Here is a 12,943-nt window from a genome sequence, read left to right on the forward strand (position 1 = left end):
AATGAGGCCAGGCTTAGTGACTCATGCCTGTAATCCCAGCACTCTGGGAGGCTGAGGCGGGCAGATCCCTTGAGGTCGGGAGTTCAAGACCAGCCTGACCAACATGGAGAAACCCTGTCTGTACTAAAAATACAAAATTAGCCAGGCGTGGTGGTGCATGCCTGTAATCCCAGCTACACGGTAGGCTGAGGCAGGAGAATCGCTTGAACCCAGGAGGCAGAGGTTGCAGTGAGCTGAGATCGTGTTATTGCACTCCAGCCTGGGCAACAAGAGTGAAACTCTGTGTCAAAAAAAAAAAAAAAAAAAAAGTAACCGAATGACATCAGGAGTGGCCATATGTTAGGCAAAATAGGTTTTAAGCCAAAAATGGTTATGAGAGACAAGGGAATTCTATACTGATGAAAAGTTTAATCCAACAAGAAGATATAACAATTTAAACATATATGCACCTAACAACAGAGCACCAAAACATATGAAGCAAGAAAGGGTAGAATTGAAGGGAGAAATAGAGTTTCACAGTGATCATTGGTGACCTCACTACCTCAACTTTATAACAATCAGAGACCAGATCAATAGGAAAGAGAGCACTTGAACAACATGATAATCCAACTAGATCTAATGGACATTTACAGATACCCACCCAACAACAGCAAAATACACATTCTTTTCAAGAGCATGTGGGACATTGTCCAGAGTATATAGTGTATTAGGCTGCAAAACAAGTATTAATGTTTTAAAAGATTGAAAGTATCCAAAGTGCTAAGTATTTTATAATCATCGTGGAATGAAACTAGACATCAGTAACCAGGAAAACTCGAAAACTCACAAATATATGGAAAGTAAACACACTCTTAAACAATCACTGGTTGAAGATGAAATCATACAGGAAATTAGAAAACACTTTGAGATGAATGAAAATGAAAACACAACATACCAGAATTTATGGGATGCAGTTAAAGCAGTGCTCAGAGGGAAATGTATAGCTGTAAGCATCTACCTTTAAAAATAAGAAAGCCAGGAGTGGTGGCTCATGTCAACATCCCAGCATTTTGGGAGGCCGAAGCGGGAGGATCACCTGAGGTCAGGAGTTCAAGACCAGTCTAACCAACATGGCAAAAGCCCATTGCTACTAAAAATACAAAAATTAGCCAGGCATGGTGGTGTAGGCCTGTAATCCCAGCTACTTGGGAGGCTGGGGCAGGAGAATTCCTTGAACCTGGTAGAGGGAGGTTGCAGTGAGCCGAGATTGCACCACTGCATTCCAGCCTGGGTGACAGAGTGAGACTCCATCTCAAAAAATAAATAAAAATAAAAATTAAAAGAAAGCTCTCAAATCAGTCACCTAACTATACACTTTAAAGGATCTAGAAAAGAAGAGCTAAACCCAAGCTAGCAGAATACGGGAAACAAAGATTACAGTGAAAATAAATAAAGAATAGGAAAAGAAGAGAATAGGTAGAATTAAAAGTTTTTTACAGGTCAGCAAAATCGACAAGTTTTTAGCTAGATTTACTAAGAAAAAAAAAAAGAAAACTCAAATAGCCAAAATCAGAATGAAAATGAGGACATTACTGTAACTTTACAGTAATTAAAGTGATTATAAGAGAATACTATAAACATAGGTACAGCAGCAAATTGAATAACCAAATGAAACGGCAAATCTCTAGAAACACAAAACCTACCAAGACTAAATCACAAATAAATAAAAAATATGGGTAAACTGGCCGGGCAAGGTGGCTCACGCCTATAATCCCAGCACTTTGGGAGGCCGAGGTGGGCAGATCACCTGAGGTCAGGAGTTCGAGACCAGCCTGGCCAACATGGTGAAATCCTGTCTCTACTAAAAATGCAAAAAATAGTTGGGCATGGTGGTAGGCACCTGCAATCCCAGCAACTCGGAGGCTGAGGCAGGAGAATCACTTGAACCTGGGAGGCGGAGGTTGCAGTGAACCGAGATTGCACCATTGCACTCCAGCCTGGGGGATGAGAGCAAGACTTCGTCTCAAAAAAAAAAAAAAAAAAAGAAAATAGGGGTAAACCTATAACTAGTAAGAAGATTAAATTGCTAATTAAAATCCCCCCAACAAAGAAATACCCCTGACTGGGTGGCTTTACCAGTGACTTCTACCAGACATTTAAAGGAAAATTAATGCCAGTTTTTTGCAAACTCTTTCAAAAACTTGAAGAGGAGGAAATACTTTCTAACTCATTCTATGAGGCCAGCATTGCATTGATAACTAGAGCCAGACAAAGGCACTACAAGAAAACAACTGATCAATATTGTTTATAAACATTGATAAAAAATTCTTTTTTTTTTTTTTTTTTTTTTTTTTTTGAGACGGAGTCTCGCTCTGTCGCCCAGGCTGGAGTGCAGTGGTGCGATCTTGGCTCACTGCAACCTCTGCCTCCCAGGTTCAACCAGTTCTCTGCCTCAGCCTCCCAAGTAGCTGGGATTATAGGCAAGTGCCACCACACCCGGCTAATTTTTGTATTTTTAGTAGAGACGGGGTTTCACCGTCTTGGCCAGGCTGGTCTTGAACTCCTGACCTCGTGATCCACCTGCCTTGGCCTCCCAAAGTGCTGGGATTACAGGCATGAGCCATCGCGCCCGGCCTGATAAAAAATTCTTAAGAAAACACTGCCAAACTGGCTGGTCACAGTGGCTCATGCTGGTAATCCCAGCACTTTGGGAGGCCAAAGCAGGTGGATCGCTTGAGCTCAAGAGTTCAAGACCAGCCTGGGCAACATAGTGAAACCCCATCTCTACCTAAAATACAAAAATTAGCTGGGTGTGGTGTTACATGCCTGTGGTTCCAGCTACTTGGGAGGCTGAGGTGAAAGGATCTGGGAAGTTGAGGCTGCAGTGGGCCATGATTGCATCACTGCACTGCAGCCTGGGTGACAGAGCAAGACATCATCTTATAAAATAAATAAATAAATATTTTAAAAAATTAAATTTACAAAAAGAGAAAACACTGCCAAATTGAACTTAGCAGAATGTTATTAAAAGGATTGTATAAGGCCAGGTGCGGTGCCTCACCCCTAAAATTCCAGCACTTTGGGAGGCTGAGGAAGGTGGGTCACTTGAGGTCAGGGGTTGGAGACCAGCCTGGCCAACATGGTGAAACTCTGTCTCTACTAAAAATACAAAAAAAAAAATTAGCCGAGTGTGGTGGGGAGCGCCTATAATCCCAGCTGCTTCGGAGGCTGGGGCATGAGAATCGCCAGAACCGGGGAGGCGGGGGTTGCAGTGAGCCGTGATCGTGCCACTGCACTCCAGCCTGGACGACAAAGCGAGCCTCCATCTCAAAAAAACAAAAAGAAAATGACAACACCAAATGTTGCAGAGGATATGGATTAATGAAAAGTCTCATATATTGTTGGTGGAACTGTAAACTAGTAGCAACCACACTGACAGACAGTTTGACAGTTTCTTAAAGAGTTAGTTGTACACCTCCCATACTGTACATAATTCTATATATTCCTAGGCATTTACTCAAGAGAAATTAAAAATATACATCTACACAAAGACTTGAACACAAGTATTCAAAGCAGCTTTATTCCTAAAAGTACAAAACTGTACACAGCCCAGATGTCTGTACCCAGAAGAGTGGAAAATAAATGATGGTATATCCATATAGTGGGATAGTACTCAGAACAAAATATATGTAGAATCATGAATGAGTGTCAAAAAATATGCTGAGTGAAAAAAATTGGACCCAAAAAACATATACACATGATCTGTGACTTACAATGGTTTGACTTGGGATTTTTTCAACTTTATGATAGAACAAAAGCAATATGCATTCAGTAGAAACTGTACTTCAAGTACCCATAAAACCCTCCCGTTTTTCAATTTCAGTAGCGTATCCAATAAATTACACGAGAAATTCAACACTTTATTACAAAATAGGGTTTGTGTTCAATAATTTTGCCAAACTGAAGGCTAATGTAAGTGTTCTGAGCATGTTTAAGACAGGCTAAGCTAAGGCTTGGCACCGTGGCTCACACCTGTAATCCCAACACTTTGGGAGACTGAGGCGGGAGGATCACTTGAGCCCAGGAGATCAAGACCAGCCTGAGCAATGTAGCAAGATCCCATTTCTACAAAATTAAAAAAAAAAATTAGTCAAGTGTGCTGGCATGCATCTGTAGTCCCAGCTATTGTGGAGGCTGAGGTGAGAGGATCACTTGAGGCCAGGAGGTTGAGGCTGCAGTGAGCCATGATGGTGCCACTGCACTCCAGCTTGGGTGACAAAGCAAGACCCTGTTTTCTTAAAAAACAAACAAACAAATAAATAAATAAATAAAAGTGTATAAATTTGTTTCATTTCTGCAGTTGCACTAGTTACATTTCTAGCACTCGGTAGCTCTACCGGCTGCCATACTGAACAATCTGCATTGGCAGATTAAGAAGTTTCATCATCACAGAAAGTTCAACTGGGCAGTGCTGTTTCGGAAGGTCCCTTGGGCACTGGGCCTCTGCTGCTCATTAGCAGACCCTTTGTTGGCTTTTTTTCCTTTCCCTGCCTCCCTCTCTTACCCATGCTTCCTGGCATCTCCTCCCATGTAGAAGTTCTGCACCTACAGCATTGTCTTAAGGTAAGAAGAACCTCAGCGAGTGCATTGAGTGATATTGGTGTGAGGTGGGGGCAGCTGGGGTGGCTCCAAGGCACAGTGGCCCTGCCAGCTGTTCCTACCCAAAACCATCACCATGAAGGAGCTGAGGGACTGTGTTCCTGCCGTCACCTCTCCAAAAGTGACAGGTAAAGGGACGGGCAGAGATTGCACAGGAAGGTCAACAATCCTGAGATCTGGGGCCGAGCAGTCCAGCCCCTCCAGTTCTAAGTGGTGGGATTTGGGAGTCAGAGGCCCTGGTCATCCCTTCCCCACCCGCCTCCCACCTAAAACTCCCACCCACCCCTCTCTGCAGCCAAGCACTGATGTCCTACATCCCCCTGAGCCTAGGATGGGAACTCCCTCCTAAGGAACCTCCACATTCCCAAGGAGGACATGGAGACTCCAAAAAAGGAAGTGATTCCACAGAGTCCACACAGCTGCTGAGAAGTCAGCTGGCTCCTGGCACCTACGTCCTGGCTGGACCCTACCCCCCAGGCTTGAGGGCTGAGGCAAGGATCATGGGAGTTTCAGGTAATACCAGGCTCAAGGCCCCCCATGCCGGAAGGGGCTGGCACCTCCCTGCTGGGGATCTTTTCTAGAGCCCCAGGGCCTCCTAGCGGGGGAAAAAAGCAGTGAGCCGGCTGGTCCCACTTCCCTGGTCCGTGGCCTTCACTCAGCTGAAAGGCACGTCGTTCTAGAAGCCCTAAGCAGGCTTCTTCATGGACAGCATTTGGCACAGTGACTGGGTGTAAGGGGGAGATTCGGGGACAGGGTATTTGGAACATCTCACCCTTCACCCTCACATTCCCTCCCTCCCTTGAGTGTCCAGAGCAGGGCTGAATGGGTGGCAATTGGAGACTTCACAGTCATGTATGTTTCCACCCCCCAGGGCACCATCAAAAGTAAATTAACATTTTTTCCATTTCCCCTTTATTGCAAACACGTTGAATACTGTTGCACAAACTCCGTCTCTCCCCTGGCTTCCTTACTCCCTGGTTTCCTGGCCTGGGCTTCCAGGGCAGGGCTGGCTAAGGGTGAGAAGGTAGGTCTCATGCCCCTCCCTGGGCTCCAAGACCCTGCTGCTCCCAGAGACACAGCCAAGTGTCTGGTCCTCTGACTATTCCTCCTCCCCTCCCTCGGCTGCCAGCCCTCCTGGCTCCCAGGCCCTCACCCACCCTGCCCTCTCCCATGGAGTTAAGAATCCTGGAGGAGCAAAAGTTTTCCACACTTACCAGTGCTCAGAAACATTGAGAACTTGGACCTGCTAGGGCCCAGGGCTGGGAGTGCAGCCTGGACTCAGATGGCACCATTTCAGGAGGGTCCCGAGAGAGAGGACTATGACCCTCAGGGAATCATTCATTCATTATTCATGCATTCTTTCATTTGTTTGTTCAGTAAACTCTTTCCTTTTTTTTCTTTTTTTTTTTTTTTTGAGACAGGGTCTCACTCTGTCACCCAGGCTGGAGTGCAGTGGCGAGATCTCGGCTCACCGTAACCTCCGCCTCTGGGGCTCAAGCGATTCTCCTGCCTCAGCCACCAGAGTAGTTGGGATTACAAGAATGTTCCACTACGTTTGGTTAATTTTTTGTATTTTTAGTAGAGACGGGGTTTCACCATGTTGGCCAGGCTGGTCTCGAACTCCTGGCCTCAAGTGATCCACCCACCTGGGCCTCCCACAGTGCTGGGATTATAGGCGTGAGCCACTGCACCCAGCCTTGTTCAGTAAATTCTTGCTCTCCCTCTGCTCCAAGCCTGCAGAGAGAGCAGAAGGATCAGGCACAGCCTTGCTCTCAAAGAGGTCCCAATGCAGCGGGGGACACCGTGGGGCAGCGGTGGCATCCGGCATGGTAAGTAAAGGGTGCCACGGGAATGGGAAAGATCCTGGGGCGCTTCACCAAGGAGGAGTTGAGAAACTATAGAGAAAACATAGCCACTAAAACACCAGATGGCCAGGAGTCAGGGTGCGTTAATGGCTATCAAAAACACCAGATGCCCAGGGTAAGACAGGGAGCCCCCCCCCCCCCCCCAGTGTTCCCGGAACTAAAGCAGAAAAACATTTCCAGGAAATACCTCCTCCCGCCTATAAGCCCCCTGACCAACCAGTATGAGCCAGCTAGCTCAGACCATAATTAGAACCAATCAGTTGCTTCCAAACTTCGCGCCCTAAAACTGTTCAAATGTGTGACCCAATCAGCTTATTGTAACCTCCCCCTGTTTGAATTTGTGGTTTTTGCCTTTATAAGCAGTCTGTAACAGTCATTCGGGGTCTCCTGGCCTCATGTGCTGGGGACCCTAGCGCGCTAGTAATAAATAGTGTCTCTTTGCTGTGATCTCCGTGTCGTGTGGTCTCTGGCGGCGGCCCCGTCCCGAAGCAGGAATCTTGAGTAAGGTTCCAACAGAGTCTTTTGACTTGGCAAGGTGGTTTGTGGAATAGTGAAGGAAGGTTCATTACAGGCAGCAGTGATGGTCGGGAGAAGATGGAGCGAGGATCAGTGAGGCACCGTTAGGAGTGATGAACCCGGGGAGTTGGACGGAACATAAGGTCTGGCTGGAAAGGTGGGAAAGGACCAGGCCACAGAGGGCCCGGCCGGGCCTGGAGGGCAGTGGGAAGCCAGCAAAGGGCATTGAGCTAAAGAGGGGCACAGTCAGGTTTGCATGAGAAGGAGTTCATGCAAGCCTTTGGCTCCCTATGGAGAACCAGCCGGAGGGGCAGGGCCCAGGAGCTGGTGACGTGGATGTCACGATACCCCGGCCAAATAGTGTGAGTTTAGGGTGAAGCCAGTGGCAGTAGGGAGAGAATGAAGTCGGAATCTCGTGGATTGGCCTTGGTCTACCAATGGGACAGAGGGTGGAGGGGAGGGGGAGGGCGGAGCCTCCGATGATGCCAGCATCACTCTCTGGGTGCTTTGATAGGCGTCAGGGCCCTTCTCTCAATGAGGGGAACAACAGGGCTGGGGGATCAGTTAGCCCTGGACTTAGGGGTGTGTGGGCCTGTGGGTCCCCAGGTGGAGGTGTCAGCCTGGTTCCGGACATGCTGGCCTGGAGCCCTGCTGAGGACGAGGCTGGTGACCCAGGGAGAGTATGGTGTCAAGCCACAGGGTGGAGGAATGGCTCAGAAAGAGGACCTTGAGGCCCTGGGTGCGGCAGCTCATGCCTGTAATCCCAGCACTTTGGGAGGCCGAGGCGGGCGGATCACTTGAGATCAGAAGGTCAAGACCATCCTGGCCAACATGGTGAAACCTTGTCTCTACTAAAAAGACAAAGATAAGCCGGGCACGGTGGCGTGCACCAGTAATCCCAGCTACCCAGGAGGCTGAGGTAGGTCAATCACTTGAACCTGGGAGGCGGAGGTTGCAGTGAGCTGAAATTGTGCCACAGCACTCCAGCCTGAGCAACAGAGCGAGACCCTGTCTCAAAAAAAAAAGGACCTCGAGAAAGGGTCTGAGATGAGATCTGAGGGCCACTCACATGAAAGGGATGGGCAAGAGGAGCTCAGAGGAAGGCTCTGGAAGAGAGGCAGGAAGAGAGACCGTCATGGGCAGGGGCTTTGCCGCAAGAGGTTCCACAGTGGCTTGGCCCACATGTCAGGGAAGAGGAGCGACCATTCAGTAACAAGAGTTACTGCAGCCCCTGTCTGTCCATCCATCTGGGGAGGACTGGGGACAAAAGCCAGGCTGGAGAGAGTTTTGGAGAGAGTGGGTCGTGAGAAAGTGAGGGATTAGAAGTGTAGATGACTCTGGCTGGGCACGGTGGCTCACGCCTATAATCCCAGCACTTTGTAGACAACTGGCCAGGCGCAGTGGCTCACATCTGTAATCCTAGCACTTTGGGAGGCTGAGGCAGGAGGATCACCTGAGGTCAGGAGTTTGAGACCAGCCTGGGCAACATGGTGAAACCCTGTCTTTACTAAAAATACAAAAATTACAGGGGTGTGGTAGCGAACGCCTGTAATTTCAGCTACTCAGGAGGCTGACGCAGGAGTATCACTTACATCTGGGAGTCGGAGGTTGCAGTGAGCTGAGATCGCACCACCGTACTTCAGCGTGGGTAACAAAGCGAGACTGTCTCAAAAAAAAAAATAATAAAGTGTAGATGACTCTTTGAAGCACTTTGGCTGGGAAGAGATAGAGCTGGGTGGGGCTGGACGTGGGCCTTACAAGGGACTTTAAAATATATATATATTTTTTTCTTGAGTCAGGGTCTCACTGTTGCCCAGGTTGGAGTGCAGTGGCGCAATCATAGCTCATTGCAGCCTCAAACTCCTGGGCTCAAGCTATCCTCTCGCTTCTGGCCCCCAAGTAGCTGGGATTACAAGTGCCTAACACCATGCCTGGCTAATTTTTATATTTTTGTAGAGACTGGGTTTTACCATGTTGCCCAGGCTAGTCTCAAACTCTAATCTCAAGCAATCTGCCTGCTTCAGCCTCCCAAAGTGCTGGGATTACAGGCGTGAGTCATCCAGTGTGGCCAAGGGACTTTTAAAACTTTTTAAATGAGAGAAAGTGGACCGTGGGGCTGGGCGTGGTGGCTCACGCCTGTAATCCTAGCACTTTGAGAGGCCAAGGGAGGTGGATCACTCGAGGTCAGGAGTTTGAGACCAGCCTGGCCAACATGGTCAAACCCCGTCTCTACTAAAAATACAAAAATTAGCCAGGCATGGTGGCGGGTACCTGAATTCCCAGCTATTTGGGAGGCTGAGGCAGGAGGATCACTTGAACCCAGGAGGTGGAGGTTGCAGTGAGTCCAGGTCATGCCATTGCACTCCAGCCTGGGTGACAGGGCGAGACTCCGTCTCAAAAAAAAAAAAAGAAAAGAAAAGAAAAATGGAGCGTGGTCATGTGCTGAGGGCTGGGAAACACTGGCAGGCATGGGAGAGCAAAAGGAAGTCCCTGGGTGAGGTCCCTGTGTCCAGAGCACATCTGGCTCCCCATCTGGTGGATGGTTTCTGAATAAGCAAGTTATTGGGCACAGATGGCAGGAGCAGGCCCAGACATGGTGCAGGTTCCCTTGGTGATGGTGGATGCAGGAAGGGGAAGAACAGCTGGCCATGGGGGATGGGGAGCAAGATACATGGGAGTCTCCATGGTGCAGCCAATGTGCATGGAGCAGAGAGAGGACTGCAGAAGGAGGCACCCCTGACCCCATGCCCCAGGGGACCCTACTGCTGGGCACAGGTCCATCTTCCCTCGGGTGGAGGGGGTGCAGAGCAGGAGTGAGAGGGGCTGGGAAGAACCTCCGTCCAGAAGGCAAGAGGAGGCCTGGGCTCCAGCCCAGCCCTATCTTGGATTCAATAAGAGACCCAGAGCCGACCTCTCTGCCCCAAGAGCCTCTACTTCCCCACCTGGAGAATGGGGCCTCAGCCTCCATGTGCTGTAGGGGGCTTGCAGCGTGGCATCTCACAAGTCTTGCATTTCAGGCCTGCAGAACACAGAAAAGTCCATACTTGGGGATTCCAGGATCCTGACATTCTATAACATAATTTCTGTGTTGCCACCAGGGATGGGTCAAACTGACGTCTCTCCCTTCACAGTGGCTCTGTCTGCCCATCCCAGCCGCCAGCTCCCCTCCCTTCCCTTCTCCCCGTCAACTCTGGGCACGGCCAGCCTCGAACACATCCCAAGTGAGCACTTGGCAGGCGGGGACCATGATTCATGCCCTTCCAGCAGGCTTCGTGGCTTGCCTGCCTGCCAGAGTAGGCAGGATATTCTTGGCCTCACCATTCACTGAGGATTAGCAGGGCGGGAGTAGCTGGGGCTGGGGGAGGCGCAGACTGTGTTCTCCGGCCTCAGCGAGGTGGGGGGTGTTCATGTTTGAAGTGGCCGCTAGGCTGGCCAGGGAGGGAACATCACCCCATAAACTGAGGTCACGTCTGGGACTCAGACAGCAGAACTGCGGTGGGGCCATCGGAGGAAGGCTGCCACCTGCTTCATGTCCAGGGAAAAAAGGTCCAGGAGTCCGAGAGCAAGTGAGGCTGCTCACCTCAAACCCCTGATCCTATTTCCCTCCACGAGCCTCTTCCTTATTGGGAAGCCCGGCCCTCTCCATCCCCACTACCTAGGCTGGGCCAGGAGTTTGAAGCCAGCTCCCAAACAGCCAAGGAACAGAGAAGTCAGCAGCCTCCAGCCACTCCCTCCCGCTGCCCACCCCAGCTCCCCAAATTCCCCATCACAGCCACGCACCCCCCCCACCCTCAGACCAGTACTTCAGGATAAACCTGGAGCTCCCAGGATAAGGCTGTGCCTCCCGCATTAGACCATCATTTCAGAGCAAGACTATGTCTCCCTAAAACCAAGTGTCCTGAGCCTCACCAGTGCACGCACAGCAAGGCCAGCGTCCCAGGCTAGGGCCATGCCCCTTAGACCATGGTTCCCAGCCAGAGCTCTACCTCCTCCCTCCGATCAGAACCCCCAGGGCAAGGCCTGTCTCCCCATCAGGGGTGACAAGAGAGGACTGGATCATCAAAGTGGGCAGCCCACGAAAGAGAGTCAGAGGAGAGTGCAAGGTCCCCACCCACCATGGGCTCACCTGGGCCCAGAGGAATCCGTTATTTCTAGGTCAGGCGCAAACAGTTCCTTGGTTTGGAGCAGGAGCCCGGGTCTGGACGATGGGTGAGGGGAGGTGATTTTGGAGCAGGGTCTCTGGGCAGGGAGGGGCCAGGTTTGCTCAGGGCAGAGGCAGCAGTTTAGCCTCTGCTGGTGGCAGCTCTCCCCACTCCCTGCAAGGCTGCGGTGATCCCCTGTGAAAATGCATTGTCCCCCTCCTCCAGGGCTCCAAGGTGCTGTCCCCAAGCAGTCATCACCCCAGACCTGGGTCTCTGAGTCTCAGTGTGGGTGGGTCTGACTCTGCCACCCAGGGCTCCAGCTTTGTGTCAGACCCACGGGAATTTCACTCCTGACTCCACCCTAGTACTCCTCCACCTTTCTAACCTCGGTTTTCCTCATCTGGAAAATGGGGACAGGGACACCTACAGCAGGGGGTTCCATGGTGTGCTCTTTCCCCTTGGCTGGCCACAAGTAACTCCGGTGACTGCAGGGCCAAGGTGCAGGAAGCAACAAAGCTGAGTCCAGCCCGTCCTTCAGTCCCACATGCAGCGCTGGGACCTCTGGGAAGTCACTGAGACAGAGCCGCATGGAGGAGCGGGGAGATATCTGGCTGGCCTTGGGAGGGTTGGCCTTGGTAACCTGTGGGGAGGCGAATTCCAGGCCCCTCTGGGTTTCCTCGTGGGTCCATTCTCTCCCCTGAGCTCTGGCTTGAGCACCTGGCTAGAGCCCCTCTCCAGGGAGAGCTAGGGACCCATGTCCAGCCCAGGAGGAATGGGGGGCACGGGGCATACATTCTTCTTTTTCTGCCTCATTCTCTGTTCCCCTAGACCGGGAGACAAAGGACTGGATTTGAGTCTGTCTTTGCTGTTCACCAGATATAAGGCATTGGGCAAGGTATTGAATCTCTCCAAGCCTCAGTTTTCTCATCTGTAAAATGGGAGTGGCTGGGTGCAGTGGCTCACACCTGTAATCCCAGCACTTTGGGAGGCCGAGGCGGATGGACCACCTGAGGTCGGGAGTTCGAGACCAGCCTGGCCAACGTGGTGAAACCCCATCTCTACTAAAAATACAAAAAATTAGCCGAGCGTCGTGGCAGGCACCTGTAATCTTAGCTACTCGGGAGGCTGAGGCAGAAGAATCACTTGAACCTGGGAAGAGGAGGTTTTGGTGAGCTGGGATCGTGCCACTGCACTCCAACCTTGGTGACAGAGCAAAATTCCATCTCAAAAAAAAAAAAACAAAAAACTGGTGTGGTAGTGTGCACTTGTAGTCCCAGCTACTCGGGAGGCTGAGGCAGGAGGATCACTTGAACCCAGGAGGTTGAGGCTGCAGTGAGCCAAAGTCATGCCACTCCACTTCAACCTGAGTGACAGAGAGAGACCCTGTCTCAAAAATAAAATAAAAATAAAATGGGAATGATAGCAAACCCAGGGCCATTGGAGAATGACATGGGCTAAGGCAGGAAAGAGCCTGTCCCTGTCAGACGGGAATGGCAAATGTGGGCACAGTTATCTTCATCCTCTCCGGGCTCCTCTGAGGAGCACCCAGAGACCCCAACTCAGGGGAGGCAGTGCAAACCAGGGACCCCCAAGTTCCTGGCCCAGAGCCCCTGCTGGAGAGGGACAGGAGTCCTCAGCCCTGAGCATCACTGAGGCTTGGGTGAAGGGAGGGACGGAGGCCCAGCCAGACCCTGCACATTCCAGCCCTGGTTCATTCTGGATCCAAACACTGAGATCTCTCCCTACCAGGGCACCCAGCCAAGCCCCGCTGCGATGGGGCCA

At 50.7% G+C, this 12,943-nt stretch overlaps 1 protein-coding gene across 5 annotated transcripts in view; it reads left to right on the forward strand.

The window, feature by feature from the left end:
- The window catches only part of RABGEF1 (RAB guanine nucleotide exchange factor 1), a 164,487-nt gene that overhangs the window by 35,763 nt on the left and 115,781 nt on the right, over positions 1–12,943 (forward strand). The gene's annotated exons all lie outside the window — the stretch shown is intronic.

Source organism: Pan troglodytes, chromosome 6, assembly GCF_028858775.2.
Source record: "Pan troglodytes isolate AG18354 chromosome 6, NHGRI_mPanTro3-v2.0_pri, whole genome shotgun sequence".
NCBI classification, from domain to species: Eukaryota; Metazoa; Chordata; class Mammalia; order Primates; family Hominidae; genus Pan; species Pan troglodytes.